The sequence below is a fragment of the Leuciscus leuciscus genome (assembly GCF_965113295.1).
Source record: "Leuciscus leuciscus genome assembly, chromosome: 9".
Classification (NCBI taxonomy): domain Eukaryota; kingdom Metazoa; phylum Chordata; class Actinopteri; order Cypriniformes; family Leuciscidae; genus Leuciscus; species Leuciscus leuciscus.
Window position 1 is genome coordinate 44,917,087 of NC_138733.1, and position 10,702 is coordinate 44,927,788.

General features: G+C 37.9%; 1 long non-coding RNA gene across 1 annotated transcript; it reads right to left on the reverse strand.

Moving 5' to 3' along the window:
* Nucleotides 1-373: 373 nt before the first annotated feature.
* On the reverse strand, nucleotides 374-3,236 carry LOC309505753. Its single transcript, XR_014208573.1, has 3 exons — nucleotides 2,756-3,236; nucleotides 2,086-2,204; nucleotides 374-1,591 (listed from the first exon to the last, which is right to left on the reverse strand). It is a non-coding gene; the product is annotated as an uncharacterized lncRNA (long non-coding RNA).
* Between the last annotated feature and the right edge of the window lie 7,466 nt (nucleotides 3,237-10,702).

Below are 10,702 nucleotides of genomic sequence, written 5' to 3' on the forward strand. Positions count from 1 at the left end.
AGAGATAGATATGGTAATAAGTTATAGTAAGGCGGAAGTTAAAAGCATAATCAAAGTAGAAATGAGAAAGAAGTGGCAAGAGGAGTGGAATATAGAAATAAAAGCGAGAATGTACTACACCCACCCAGCAAAAACTCGTTGAAAAGACGTTGAAAAGACGACATTGCCAGACGTCTAAACAACGTTAAAATTTGGTTGAAAAGTGAAAGGTGAAAAGCCGTCTTTTTCAGGTCGTTGAAAAGACGCCAATAAAAGGACGTCCCAATCGCGTCTAAATTAGGTTGTAAAGTGAGTTGAAAAGACGTCTTTTTCAGGCCTAATGTCAACCGTGAATTCATGATTATATTTAATATTCATAATAAGACAATTCATAAAAGATTTGCAAACCATTTATTGACACATCAGATACATCTTTCACATAAAAAACACTTTCCTGATCACATCTTAAGCCTGCATTTGATCAAGCATACCCTAAAAACAGTTATATTGTGAAATATTACTACAATAAAAATAACATTTCATAAATATACATGTAAATATATAGTAATGTGTAATTTATTCATGTGATGCAAAACTGAATTTTCAGCATCATTACTTCAGTCTTCAGTGTCACATGATCCTTCAGAAATCATTATAATATGATTTGATTATCAAAAAAAAAAATATTATCAGTTGTACGGCTTCATATTTTTGTGGAAACTATGATACAGTTTTCAGTATTCTTTGAATAGAACTTTCAAAAGAACAGCATTTATTTGAAACATTTTTTTTTTTTAAACAATTATAAAGTTTTTACTGTGACTTATCAAATTTTTCTTTTCTGTATAAACATTTTTTCAAAACAATAAATCTTAAAAATATTGAAAATGTTAATAAAACAGAACAATGACCAATTATAACCACATTAGAAAACAGTAAAGGGATAGTTCACACAAAAATGTAAATTCTGTCATTAATTACTTTGCCTCATGTCGCTCCAAACCATAAGACTTTTGTGGAGAACACAAATGAAGATATTTTTAACAGATGCCTTGTGTGTGCAAACAATTACGTCTTTATTCACAAATGATGTATCTCCGACGCATGTTGCGCCATGAGATCGCTGGCTCTCTCGCCAACACAACACTGATGAATCGTGGTGCTCCGTGAACTCGTGTCAGAGATGTATTTGTGAATAAAGATGCAATGTTTTTTTTTTGCACACACAAAGCATTCACTTCGCTTCATAAAGTTGAGGTTAAACCACTGGAGTCATATTGATTAGTGTTATAATGTCTCTAAAGCTTGAAAGTTGTAGTTGCATAAACTGTGAAATGGAGGGACAGAAAGCTCTCAGATTTCATTAAAAAGATCTACATTTGTGTTTCAAAGATGAACGAAAGTCTTACAGGTTTGCAACGACATGAAGGTGAGTGATGAAAATGTTTGGTAATGTTTGACGCATTAGGTAAATCAGTTCCTCAGGGGCACCAGTAGATCTCTGACTGATCTCTGATCTTCTGCTCCTTCCACCATCCCAATCCTGGATTATTGAGCCACGGCAGAAGTTTCCACTTTGAATGCTTTAGCCTGGCTGTTTTTTCTCCAGCATCTAAAGTGAGAAAGAAATCAATAACCAAAATGTAAAAAAACAATGGTTGTCCAAAATGTGAAGTATACACTTGAGTTTTCCCTCTACATGTACGTGTTTGCTTGATTAGACATTACCTGTCTAGCGACGTATGTTTATGCTGAAATATAATATTGGTTTGTGTTTTAAAATCACCTATCACATGTCATTTTGTAGCGAACTTGAGTAGCAAGTTCAAAGTATCGTGTGATTAAAGTTTTGAGCTTCAGAACTTCCGATAACATAGTGAGTTTTTAGGGAGCGAATGTTTCAGTGCACTGTAAGGATTTTGTGATAAAGACAGCCCTTAACCACTGACTACTGAGCTAGAGACCTGAGTGATATGCACCCAGAGTTATGCACCTTGATTAGCTTGTTCAGGTCAGGTGTGCTGGACTAGATTGGAGTAAACCTCTGTATGTAAGTGGACCTTGAGAGACAATGTTGAGATCTCCTGCAATATGTTCTGAACTTACAACACTGGTGTCCAGACCAAAGTTCTGCAGAGTTTCTGGTGATCCTGGATCAGCTGCTCAGGTCTGCTTAATTGGGTTTGGAGCTAAACTCTGTGATCAGGACTAGATGGCAAACAATACTGTAAAGGGGAGAAGACAAACAATATTATTATGCTATAAATAATTTGTTCTGTGTTCATCTGCTTACCTGTACAAAGTATGCATCATGAATAAGCGTATATTGAATTTGATATTTTAATTACACTGTTTTACTACATTAATACTAACTACAAACCTGATAAAAATGACTGGGCAGTGGAGGAAAGCCTTATTTTGCCCTCCAGGTGGGCGTAATGGTGTGACGTCACGTGATAACTATACAGTGTGTACTTAGGTTAAATAAATTAGCTTATTTCCATGTCAGCAAAACCTTTACAAAACTATCAAAATCTCTCATCTAGACTACACATAAGATGTGATTAAAAGCCCAAACTTACAGCTCAAGTCTACAGTTAACCTAACATAACGTTACCTCTAGTTAGCCTAACTGTTGAGATGCTAACGGACTTTTGTGAAGACACTAAACCATTTCTATAAAGTAAATATTCAACGGAAGCGAGTCATTTACATGAAAGAAAGTGTCAGGAACATTTGTATGTACTATTTGTGTAATTTTATGCTCTAAACTTACCTTAAAGTAGTTAAAACAACAGTGAGAGACGGAGTTTCGCTGATTGTCAGTTGAGCTGCCCTCGTTTCCATGGTAACGCCCTCCGTTCCAGTTCAAATGCGGCTTGAATGTACAGCGCGCGCGCCCATTGAAACATGTAGAAGTCACGCAGCATTTACATACATTTAGATTGATGGAGTGAATTATATGATAATCAGCTAAAATATCCTGAAACCTGATACATTATTAAGTGGATAGTAGGCCTGTGGGCATTGCAAACTGTAAATGGAATGAGAATATGAAAGCATTGAAAATGTAAAACAATGTTTGAAGTCATTTATAGGCTATATAGGCTACATATAATATATAGGCCTACCTTTAGAAATGGTAAACGTGGTGTAGAAACAAAATAGCAAAAACTACATGATATTTATGAACAGATGTAACACGAGGAACAATTAAGCTTCATGTTCTAAGTATTTTTAAATGTATTTTAAATATACAAAATGTATTTCAATATATTTAACAGTGCTGATATGTGAATATATTAATATGCAGTTATTAATAGGCTATTTAAGTGCTGTTGTTTATCGGGGTCTACGGTGTTTAAACTACTGTGATGTTTACTGTTTTTATGGATGCATTATAGACATATTTAATGTAGGCTAATTGTTAACAAATGTTCAGAAATAGGTGTAATAATATTCAGCACAAGCGTTTTCCAACTAGATATGAACCACTAGGGTGCACTTTTTGCTGGATTTATGCCAAATCATGTAGGTATGGTTTGCGAACGTATAGGTGCTTACAAATAATGTATTCCTGGGATGTGCAGTGACACGTAACTTTGAAACTATTTCTACAATCTATTTCTTCACTTGCTACAATAGACTTTAATTGTATTTATGCTATATTAGGGCTATATGTGGTCTTGGGCTAAATAAACAAAGCCAAATTGTCAACATATTTTTGGGGGGCTAAAATTGGACCAAATCAGACGGACCAAAGTCACCAAACAAAGTCCAATTTTCAACGTCTATGTTTGGGCTAAATTTGGACCAAACCAGACGGACCAAACAAAGCCCAATTTTCAACGTCTATGTTTGGGCTAAATTTGGACCAAACCAGACGGACCAAACAAAGCCCAATTTTCAACGTCTATGTTTGGGCTAAATTTGGACCAAACCAGACGGACCAAACAAAGCCCAATTTTCAACGTCTATGTTTGGGCTAAATTTGGACCAAATCAGACGGACCAAACAAAGCCCAATTTTCAACGTCTATGTTTGGGCTAAATTTGGACCAAATCAGACGGACCAAACAAAGCCCAATTTTCAACGTCTATGTTTGGGCTAAATTTGGACCAAATCAGACGGACCAAACAAAGCCCAATTTTCAACGTCTATTTTTGGGCTAAATGAAGACTATGACGGGCCGACTTGATTTAGCCCAAAAAACAACGTCTTAATGACGACTGGTGCTGGGTGGGCAGTATCCAGAAGAGGGTAGGAGATATGAGAGAAAGTAACAGGATTAAAAGGGAAGAGGATATTATTTCAAGAATGAGATTTGGGCATACTGGATTAAATAGTACGCTTAAAATAATAGGGAAACATGAAACTGGGATGTGTGAGGTCTGTAATATTAATGAAACAGTAGAACATGTAATTATTAATTGTCATAGGTATAAGGAGGAAAGGATTAGGCTGAAAGAATGTTTTAGAAAAGAAAAAATTAGATTTGAAATGAAGGAAATATTACAAATGAATTCAGGGCATGTAGGGTATAGAGCGATATTTGTGTTTATGAATAAAACAGGGATTAGTAGAAGGATATGAGTTTAGTTGTCTTAGAAAGTTGTATTTAATAATAATAATAATGTATGAATATTAATAATGTTTTTAGGTATTTATGAAGTTATTTATTGGTGTTATTTATGTATGTATGTATTTATTTAGTTCTATAAAGGGTAGTGAGAAAAGGTTATTGTGATCTACACTCCATATCAGAAGGTGGCGGTAATGCACACTTAAAAGTTGTTTGCCAACCGCCATTAAAAGATAGAAGAAGAAGAAGAAGAAGTTTGTTTATTTTATTTTATTTTATTTTTCTTTATTTTTTTTTTCTTCTTCTACCTGTCATGGGGGCTGAGAGTAGACGGAGGAGCTGAACACGCAGCGCCGGATGAAACTCTATGAAGCCTCTGTGCGGGTAAATAGAGGTTATAGTTGTGTCAATGGTCCATTTCCTAGATAGGTGGCGGTAATGCACATATCTGTCTGCGATCCGCCGTAAAAAAGCAAGAAGAAGAAGAAGAAGAAGTTTGTGGACCCCAGTTTTAAACATATGTCTCACTCACAGAGACATCAGAGCGAAAGAGGCCATTCACAATTCTGGTGGGACTCAAAACCACAACCAGGGAATTTCCCCATTCGCATCCTAGAAGTCCAAAGTTCTATCCATTGCACCACAGAGCCATAAACTGACACACTTCAAGGAAGTATTGCATGCGCAGCACTTCTTAGTTTTTCCAGTTTTGTGCAGGTGCACACTGTTCGGCATGCAAAGACTTTCATATGTGAAAAAGCACACCCATATCCTGTGGCATAGGCACTGCTGGGCTTTGGCCAGCTAAGCCACAGCGCCAGTTACAAAAGTGGGGTGAAATTTGTCGCTAAAACAGGTCTAAAAGAGGCAGCGCATCAGGAAAATAGCTGATTACGTCATGAAAGAGGTCCCTTAGAGGTAAGAGGATTGTTTCCAAAACATGAGGGGCTTTCAGGCCTCAAGGGAATGTCTGAACTCATTTCATTTTGGCTCTACACTCTCCATGCTCATGCCTAAAATGTTTCCTGAGCTTTCTTCTGATATGAAAGGGCAAAATCCAGAAAGATATCCATGTATTATTCTTCATATACGTAAAGACTTTGTTTGTACAAATATCCATAGGCTTGACTTTATCAATAGGTAGTAGCAGATTTCCAGCCTAAGCCAGGGGCTTGCAAAGCATCCTTGAAGCGCATCTGCACCACATCGTTTTTTTTTATTTTGTTATTATCTCTCTCATTTAAGACAGGTGAATCAAATAATTGACTGATTAGTAACGTACTCAGTGATCTGACTTGGGTGTGCCCAATAAGGAAAACAAGAAAAATGTGCTGTGTTGGCTTCTGAAAAAGTTGGAAAACCCCAGGTTTAAGCAAAAATGTCAGTCTGGCAAAGACGTCTATGCAAAGGGACACCATTCGTGACTCTGGTGGGACCCAAAAACCAACAACCTTTTTAAAGCCTTCATTTGCAACCGAGAAGTCCAGATTGTCTTTCCTGCCGAGACTTTTACGCCTGAAAAGTTTGAATGACTACTCCTAGAAGACACGGATTAGGCACTGCTGGGATTCGAACCCACGATCTCCTGTTTATTAGACAGGCGCTTTGACCAACTAAGCCACAGCGCCGGGTACTGTCCCTGGTTCGATGATTTTGTATACAAAGTCTAAAAGAGGTAGCACGTCAGGAGAATAGCTGATTACATCATGAATAGGTCCCCTTGAAGTTAGAGGATTATTTCCAAAACCTGAAAGGTGTGCAGGCTTCTGTTCAGGGACACAAGGGAATATCTCAAACCATTTCATTTTGGATCGCAACTCTCAGTACTCGTGTCTCAAATGTTTTGGGAACCTCCAGTGACGATACATCTAAACGCTGTTTCAGCTAGGAGAAATGGAAAGCATTTTTTTTTTTTTTTTTTTTTTTCTTGCCAGGTAGGTGGCCAACAATAGGTAGTTGCAGATTTTGGCCTAAGCCAGTGGATTTCAACCCATTCTTGTTATCTCCCTTATTTACATAGGTGACTTAAGCTAATTATTAGAGTATATGATCTGAGTTGGGTGTGTCCAATAAGGGACAAAAGCAGACCGTGAAGGGTATGCTTCTGAAGTAGTTTGTGGATCCCAGGTTTAAGCATTATGCTTGTCCAATACAAAGACATCTGAGGAAAAGAGGGCATGCACGACTCTGGTGGGACTCGAACCCACAACCTTTGAATACCTCCATTCACAACCTAGAAGTCCAACGCGCTATCCATTGCGCCACAGACCCACAAAAAGCTTAGATTTAAGACGCTATCGCATGCACATCACTTCTTAGATTTCCACGTTTTGTGCAGATACACACCGTTCAGCATGCAAATATTTACATATGTAAAACGTTTAAGTGAGCGGTGCCCACATCCTGCGGCATAGGCACTGCTGGGATTCGAACCCAGGATCTCCTGTTTACAAGACAGGCACTTTGACCAACTAAGCCACAGCACCACCTTTTACAATGTGTTGGTATAAAAAGTCTAAAAGAGGTAGCAGGTCAGGAAAATAGCGGATTACATCATGAAAGAGGTTAGGGGATTATTTCCCAAACCCGAGGGGCATTCAGGGCTCTGTTGAAGAAAGAGGGAACATCTGCAACTCTCGATACTTGCGTCTGAAATGTTTTTGGTACCTCCAGTTACAATCCATCTAAACTCTGTCTTAGCTAGGAGAAATGGAAAGCAATTTTTGCTATGCTTTCGGCTGATCTGAAAGACAAAATCCAGAAAGATTTTCATGAATAATATATTCATATTTGTAAAGACTGTTTTGAACCCACATCCAGAGGCTTGATCTCAACAATAGGAAGTAGCAGATGTTGGCCTAAGCCAGTGGTTTTCAAACCTTTCTCGAAACCTCCCAGACGCTACACATTTTCGTTATCTTCCTTATTTCAAAAAGGTGAATTGAGCTAATTAGTAGAGTACTCTATGATCTGACTTGGGTGTGTCCAATAAGGGAGATGAGCAGAATGTGAAGGGTAGGCTTCTGAAGTAGTTTGTGGACCCCAGTTTTAAACATATGTCTCACTCACAGAGACATCAGAGCGAAAGAGGCCATTCACAATTCTGGTGGGACTCAAAACCACAACCAGGGAATTTCCCCATTCGCATCCTAGAAGTCAAGTCAAGTCAAGTCAAGTTTATTTGTATAGCGCTTTTCACAATACAGATTGTATCAAAGCAGCTTCACAGTATTAAATTTAAATAATAAAACAAAGTTTATTTCAAGAGGAATTTATTGATTGATAAAATTAAATTAAATATCCCCAAAATATCCCCAACTGAGCAAGCCAAAGGCAACAGTGGCAAGGAACCGAAAAACTCCATCAAGTGACCTAATGGTGTCCTAAAACTCCATCAGGTGACCTAATGGAGAGAAAAAAAACCTTGGGAGAACCCAGGCTCAGTCGGGGGCCAGTTCTCCTCTGGCATTTATGAGGTAGAGGCCGGATTGTAGTTTGAACTGTGGGATTATATGAATGCCTGGCTGAAGAGATGCGACTTTAATCTAGTTTTAAACTGGGAGAGCGAGTCTGAGCAACGAACAGCATCAGGAAGACTATTCCAGAGTTTTGGAGCCAAATGTGAAAATGCTCTCCCTCCTTTGGTGGTTCTGGATATCCTAGGTATGACCAAAAGCCTTGAATTTAGTGATCTTAAAGAGCGCGATGGATTATAGGGCGATAGAAGATCCGTTAAATAGACTGGAGCTAAGCCGTTTAGGGCTTTATAAGTCAGTAGCAATACCTTGTAATTAATACGGAACTTTATAGGTAACCAATGCAGTGATGATAAAATCGGTGTTATATGATAATATTTTCTTGATCTCGTAAGAACTCTAGCGGCGGCATTTTGGACTAACTGTAGCTTGTTTATTGAGGATGCAGGATAACCAGCTAATAAGGCATTACAGTAATCCAGTCTCGAGGTCATGAATGCATGAACTAACTTTTCTGCATCAGAAACTGATAGCATATTACGTAGCTTAGCAATGTTTCTAATGTGGAAAAAGGCTGTTTTTGTAACATATGAAATATGATTTTCAAAAGACAGGTTGCAATCGAGTATAACACCCAGGTCTTTTACTGTAGCGGATAAAGTAACAGGACATCCTATGATGTTAAAGTTGTATTGTGCGAGGTTTTGTGGGCGTTTTTTTGAACCGATAAGTATTACCTCTGTCTTGTCTGGATTTAATAAAAGAAAATTACGCGTCATCCAATCTTTTATATCTTTAACACACTCTGTCAATTTGGAAAATTTAGCGTTTTCATCCGGCCTTGATGAAATATATATTTGAGTGTCATCAGCATAACAATGGAAACTAATTCCATGTTTCCTTATAATATTTCCAAGTGGCATCATATATATTGAAAATAACAGAGGGCCTAACACAGATCCCTGCGGCACTCCATAGTTTACTGGAGTTATGATCGATTTTTCTCCATTTAAATAGACAAAATGGTAGCGGTCAGATAGGTATGATTTGAACCAGCTTAGTGCTTGTCCTTGAACACCAGTATAATTTTGTAGTCGATCTAAGAGTATTGTGTGATCTATAGTATCGAACGCAGCACTAAGATCAAGTAAAACTAGTATTGAGATACAGCCTTGGTCAGAAGCTAATAGTAAATCATTTGTGATTTTAACGAGCGCAGTTTCAGTGCTATGATGCGGTCTGAATCCAGACTGAAACTTTTCATAGATATCATTTTGTTGCAAGAAAGAGCCCAGTTGAGCGGACACCACTTTTTCTAATATTTTAGACATAAATGGAAGATTTGAAATGGGTCTATAATTTGCTAGATTATTATGATCTAATTGCGGTTTCTTAATGAGAGGTTTTATAACTGCCAGTTTAAATGTTCTTGGAACATGACCTAGAGATAAAGACGAGTTAATAATATTGAGGAGAGGCTCTTCCACTACAGGTAACACTTCTTTCAGTAGTTTAGTTGGTATAGGATCTAATAAACATGTTGTTGTTTTAGATGAAGTGATAAGTTTATTTAACTCTTTTTGTTCTATAGTTGTAAAGCACTGTAATTGTTCTTGTGGGGTGATAATTGAAGCTGAACTATAAGGCGCGATTGAAGATTGAACGTTTACAATTGTGGTTCTGATGCTTTCTATTTTCTCAGTGAAGAAGTTCATGAAATCATTACTACTGAACTGTAACGGGATATTTTGTTCGGGTGACGTCTGTTTATTTGTTAGTTTAGCCACGGTGTTAAATAAAAACCTTGGATTATTTTGGTTGTTTTCTATTAGTTTGCGGAGGTGCTCACACCTGGCCGCTTTTAAGCAGGTTTAAGCAGAAGTCCAAAGTTCTATCCATTGCACCACAGCGCCATAAACTGACACACTTCAAGGAAGTATTGCATGCGCAGCACTTCTTAGTTTTTCCAGTTTTGTGCAGGTGCACACTGTTCGGCATGCAAAGACTTTCATATGTGAAAAAGCACACCCATATCCTGTGGCATAGGCACTGCTAGGATTTGAACCCAGGATCTCCTGTTTACGAGACAGGCGCTTTGGCCAGCTAAGCCACAGCGCCAGTTACAAAAGTGGGGTGAAATTTGTCGCTAAAACAAGTCTAAAAGAGGCAGCGCATCAGGAAAATAGCTGATTACGTCATGAAAGAGGTCCCTTAGAGGTAAGAGGATTGTTTCCAAAACATGAGGGGCTTTCAGGCCTCAAGGGAATGTCTGAACTCATTTCATTTTGGCTCTACACTCTCCATGCTCATGCCTAAAATGTTTCCTGAGCTTTCTTCTGATATGAAAGGGCAAAATCCAGAAAGATATCCATGTATTATTCTTCATATACGTAAAGACTTTGTTTGTACAAATATCCATAGGCTTGACTTTATCAATAGGTAGTAGCAGATTTCCAGCCTAAGCCAGGGGCTTGCAAAGCATCCTTGAAGCGCATCTGCACCACATCATTTTTTTAATTTTGTTATTATCTCTCTCATTTAAGACAGGTGAATCAAATAATTGACTGATTAGTAACGTACTCAGTGATCTGACTTGGGTGTGCCCAATAAGGAAAACAAGAAAAATGTGCTGTGTTGGCTTCTGAAAAAGTTGGAAAACCCCAGG